The sequence below is a fragment of the Tympanuchus pallidicinctus genome, unplaced genomic scaffold (assembly GCF_026119805.1).
Source record: "Tympanuchus pallidicinctus isolate F22 unplaced genomic scaffold, pur_lepc_1.0 scaffold2, whole genome shotgun sequence".
NCBI lineage: Eukaryota > Metazoa > Chordata > Aves > Galliformes > Phasianidae > Tympanuchus > Tympanuchus pallidicinctus.
Window position 1 is genome coordinate 9,722,598 of NW_026294721.1, and position 6,090 is coordinate 9,728,687.

The window sequence follows — 6,090 nt, forward strand, 5'->3', positions numbered from 1 at the left end:
TTATTTCAGTGGTATAATTAAGTCATAGTAAAGCTTGCTTTATTTTAAAGGGCTGGGAGTGATTTACTGGAGTTAGGAGTACAGGCTGCTTTCAAGGGCTGCTCTTTTTTGATTTGCCAGCATTTACTCATGTCTTTCTTTTTTCTGCAGCTGCTGTTACAGATTTGAGGCCAAAGAAGCTAAATAAATAAAGAAGTAAATAAGGAGGTCCTTCAACTTTCATAGAATGCTAGATTTCTGTTTGTGGTTGTTTAGCCTCACACCAATAACACTGATGATACTGGTTAGCAAGAAGTCAGAGACTCTTTTAAACAATCACTCTAGCACTCAGACAATTTATTGCAACAAACCCAGCAAAAATACAGAACGTATGTACTGACATTCTGGTAAAAAAAGAAATGTGAAACAACAGTTTGTGTTTATCACTGCATCTCTCATAAGTTTCTCGCACTCTGCCCACTGATTTCTCCTCTTCATGTAGTATCTGACATCTCAAACCACTGAAAAGCTGTAAAGGGCTTTTCAAAACATGGGAACTCCTTTGACTTGCCACAAAATTTTTCCTGCTTTCCCCTAAATGTGAGATTTCATTGTAGGATTTATAGACCAGAACTGCAACATTTTAGCACAGCAGAATGCCAATATTTAACCCAGAGGAATAACATATTCCAAACATTGAGATCTTCCTGGAGAGGCACAGCTGCTCATGCCCTTAATGTAAGCCATAGCTGGTTTTCCAGGGGGGTATGCAGCTTGCAGGGGATGATCTCCACAACATGCAGTGTGAAACAGAGCATTGGTGTCTAACCAGAAAGTATACAAGCATGATGGACTTTCAAGCTCTGATATTTTTATGTATATAAAAAAGTTTTTTGATTGCTTTTTTTGTGTGTGGCTTAAATGTGCTTTTCTTATGTTCCTTGCAGCTGGACTTACAGATCGGAGAGAAACAGCTTTAGAGGTAACAAGGCTAGAAAGATTCGTGTAATTACTGCATTTCAAACTCTGATGAGATAACCTTTGTAGATAGCTGTGTTACACGCACATCAGAGTGTAATGAGTTCAACACTTGTGTAAGGCAGGAGCCATTATTTTGTTACCTTCCATTACAAAATGTATCCCATGCTCTTATAATACCATGAAATATTATTTATTGCCACACTCCGCATTTGTTTTTGCTGTTGCCCCAGAGCTTTATGAATGACTTCTAATGGACATGAGACAACATTCAGATTTTTTTTAGGGAAATTAGGGTAAAAGACAAAACATTAATTATTCTAAAACCTGCTGTAAGATCATTTGGTTAATCATCCTTCTTTGGGATTTGTACAACGTGGACATATACATCAGTTACAGTCATCGGAGGCATTCTTTACATGAAGAAGGCTTAATAGTTAAGTACTTTTTGGATAAGACTTTTGGGACCTGTTTTGCACTTGTGACTTCTTTAGCCTGATGTTAAGGGACATCTAGACAGGTTGCTGGGATGAAACATCTGGCAGTAATGTTGGCATTGGTGCTGTAACTCCATATCTTCATGGCCAACAGAAAAGCTAGAAAGTAATCTTAAAAAGCACCACTAGATTCTCCAGCTTTGCTGTCTCTCTTTGCCATTTAGAATCTTACTAGTTGAAAGCTTCTTGCTTCTTGTTGTGTATTGGGTTAGTCATCAGGGTTTTGTTTTGCTATTCTTCCCAAGTTGCATCTAGGACTAAGCAGCAAATCATCATAGACAGCTATTTATAGCTATAGAGGTAGAGGATCTCTTCATAGTGGAACACAATTTCAGATGGAGGCAGTTGAGAAGTCATTGAACTCAGCAGCTGTGCAACTGCGTCATCAAACCCCTCGTGCTGCCCCATTATTTTCCTTGGCGACTGCTTCCTTTAAGAACTTGTTTTTTCCTGACTGTGCCTCAGTAGACTGTTTGCAAAGGCTTGGCTGCTGTTTGTTGAGGAAAGAAGGAGTGAGTAGTTGTTTCTGTTATTCTCTAGAGAATTTTACAGGGAGAATGCTGTTTAATATTGATACATTCTCACAGTCTCCAGAGGAGCCCTTTGACTGAGAGGAAGAGGAAAGGAGGCTGGGGAGACCAACTCTGTCTGACCTTACTCTCCGGAGGATAAAAGAGAAAGAATAAATAAATAAATAAATATCCTTTTCTTTAAAAAACAAAACAAAACAAAACAAACAAACAAACAAAAAAAAACTGTCATAGCCTGAAGGTCTGCTCACCTGTCCATCCTCTGTGCTACCCAAGAAACAGTTCATGGAATCTTAAAATCATAGAACACAGAATATCCTGAGTTGGAAGGGACCCACAAGGCCCAACTCCCAGCTGCACACAGAATCACCTAAAAAATCAGACCTTCTTGCTGAGAGTGGCATCCAAACGCTCCTTGATCTCTGGCAGCTCAGGGCTGTGCCTACTTCCCTGGGCAGCCCGTTCCATGCCCACCGCCCTCTGGTGCAGACCCTTTCCCTAACCCGCAGCTGCCCCTCCCCTGACACAGATCCATGCCGTTCTTTCGGGCCCTGCTGCTGTCACACAGAGCAGAGGTCAGCACTGCCTCCCTGCTCCCTGTGAGGAGCAACAGCTGCCATGAGGGCTCCCCTCAGTTTCCCTGTTTGCCAACAGAGAGAGAATTGAGCCAGCCAGTAGTGTCTTCTAAGCAACTCTGTCTACTTGTGCTTCTTCTGCCTAGGGAAACATTCCATTGAACAACCTGTGCAGTTCTTTGCAATAAAAACCCACCAAGCTGCATCTGTTGCCTCAAGCACTGGGAAGGTCTGGATAAGAGACTTCTATTTGTGGAACACCAAAGTTTCAAAAATAATCTACTGCAGGAAGAGGGTTGGAAACAAACACAGACCTGGATATTTTCTCCAGTCTCCTTCAGATAAATAAAGATGACAGAAAACCAGGTAAATAAAGGCGATAAAATAAGTAAACGTTCTACACCACCATTCCTTTTCCTTTTTTAGGTCTTATTACTACTTCAAAGCAATCCTCCGACTGTAGTCCAAGGTGTGGGTACAGAAATCATACCCACACTATCCACGTATACAACCTCTGGGATAAGCTCTTGATCTTGCATCTTTGAACACCAGTTCCAGTGTAGTGGTGCCTAAACAGAGGCAGCATTACCTTCTATATCCAGCAATGACTTCATGTTAAACAGTTTTTTTCACCAACCCACTGCCCTCGTATTATAGACTTGAAATGCTCAGCAAAGCACTCCAGACTTCAGAGCTTGGGAAGAAAAAACTCACTCTACCGGATTTCTGCCAAACCAAGAAAGCCCCAAGTAAGAAACAAGCAGTCAAAACAAAATTAAAGGGGTGGGAGACTGCTGTCTGGATGTGTACAGTGGTGCAGAATAGCTGGTGCAAAACCACTGGATAACAGCAGAGTAGCTGAAGAGAAGGGCAAAATACAGAAGTGTAGAACAGCTGTTGTGGAAGAAACTGTGCAAATTGCTTTGCAGAAGAGAGCTGGTGTAGGATCAGTCAAAACAGACACAGAGACTAGTGGCTATGTGGTTGTGCAGAACAAATGCAGAACAACAAGCAGAGATAGTAAACTGCCATCCTTGCTGAAAGGGGTCTTCAAATGCCTAGTTCAGGCAGCTGTACAGCAGTCTTGGTCAAGTGTCACGCTTGTGTAATTACATAAAATAATTTTTTTGTTTAAATTGTCTGTCTCCTGAGAGGAATGCTTTTTCTTCATATTCTGCACTGTTTCCTCTTCTTGTTTTACATTTTGCTCATAATTTGTCTTCCCAATGTTCTTTTGTTCATGTTCATGTCTTCTCCATGTTCTTTTTATAAACGGTGTTTTAAGCATAGTATCATCTCACTCCTCTTATCTGAAGTTGTCTTCCACTTTCTCAGCCCAACAGCAGTCACAGGTGTAAAAAGGGTGAGAAGGAGCTCGCTGGCAGCAGTGAGCCTGCTCCAGCACTGCGCAGCTTCCCTGTAGCATGGAAAGTTCCCAAAATGCTCACATCCTTTAGAATGTTATCACTGATCTCTCCTCTTCCTTATATTAGGGACATGGTTTACTGGGTAATATTGGTGAAAGGTGGACAGTTATACTAAATGATCTTACAGGTTTTTTTCCAACCTTAACAATTCTGTGATTCTATGATTTTGCTGCCTAGGCCATGCAGACATAATGGAGTAGTTTTAGAAATCTTTCATAAAAACAAAGCGTTTTTGGGTAGATATACCAGAAAATTTTCAAGTTGATGCAAACTTGACTTGTTGACTGGCAGGTACAGCTTCTGCTAGTTTCTTTGAAAGACTGCTCTGACCAGCGTGAGGAGTCAAGGAGCACTTAAAAATTGTCCAAAGGAAATTGCTACTTTATTTCCTAAAAGAAACTCGTCTGATCTTTGTTCCCTCAGAGTAACAGCTTCTTCAGTGCAAAGGCTCTAGAGACCATTAGGTATGTGTGCTACAAGATTTTCAGAGATAACTTAGAAAAAAGGAAGTGCTGGTGGAACACAACAGTTTTAGGTGAGTAAGGAACCAACCTTTCTCCTCTCTGCAGTGTCATGCGTATAATCAGTAAGTATACAGAGGTTAGGCTGGGTAAGATGTAAGATCAATAAGTACACAGATGTTGGAAAGATGTAAAGATAATCAAAATAAATGAAAATGCTCACCAGTTTGTAGGCTCACAGTAAACTCCACAAGGAACGATCTCCAGAGAGAAATTCTTCCTCGCTAGCAGTCAGCCCTTAAATGGCATCTAGGAGAGGTGGAGCCAGGCTCCATCCCTTCCTGGTAACCCAGATGAATTGCCTTCACCTGCGCTCCCGTGGCTGACTCATTGCTTGCCTCAGGTGGTCAATCAGAGGTTCAGGCCGTGATCAACATTTCCCATACACATGCCTAAAAGGCCAAGGCACTCTACAAAGGGTATTGCTTAAACTTAAATGATGCTCTGTCACTTAGAGACTATTCAACGTTACTATAATAAGAATAATTAAGCAATTCATTATGAAGTTATTACTCTGTTTTCTAGAAGCCATACAGCTTTTAGTACAATAACAACCACCACAGAAGCAACTACTCACACTGTTACTGTGTGAGTAATTCACACAGTTGGTGAAAACACAGAAAAATTATTAACATGCTTTAACTTGTTAGTCAATGGATACAGGCAGCCTAGTACACTTCACAAGCTGTACAATGGTAATCCTGACATAGCACCAACTTACGCATAGGCTTGAAGGTAGTCATGACAGCATCCTTCTGTATCTCAGTTACCCTAAGGTCCAGAACATAATTATGTTTTTTGCAAACTAGGATGCAAACACTGTAATGCAATGGAAAGGGCTTAAATCTTTTGGAAAGGGAATACTTAACAAATTTGACTGTATCACTTTTGCTCATGGGGTGAAAACAGTTCTCGTTTTACTGACTGCATGGATATCATGCCACTATTAATGGCATGGGAAATGATGCTATTTCCCATGGTAAAAGAGAAGCATTCGTTTTTAGGATGAATATAACCAATCTGTCTTTCAGCTGTACAGCTACAGTCACAGATAACCAGCAAGTAACAAGATTGCTCTTTTCACAAAGAAGTCAGCGTAGACTCAATGTCTAGATTTGATGGCAACTTAAAGAGAAGGTTCTAGTTGCCCCAAGAATTTCACTTTGATGCAAAAATCTGTTAAATGAAGACACAACTATCAAGTTTAGTAAGCACAGCTAATGGCAGCAATATTCACTAAGAAAGAAAGAAGGTGGTTGTGTATTTTAGGGTATTTAGGGGATCCAGATTTAGCCCTTAGCACTTTCTGTGCTGAGTTTATTATACAAGCCTCACAAGCTGTAGCTGTAAAACAAGGCTAATAGCGCTTCCTTTCTGCTTCTTGTCACACGCCCACAGAAGAGAGCATAACACAATCCCAGCTAGATAGTCACTAAACAACACCAAAGCACAATTCATGCATATGAAAAAACACAGTGTAAATAAATGACTTATGTGCAAAACATTTCTAAACATTGTCTAAATAAGGACAGAATAAGTATTCCATAGAGCTGTGTAGGAGCCCATAGCATCAGGGACTAATT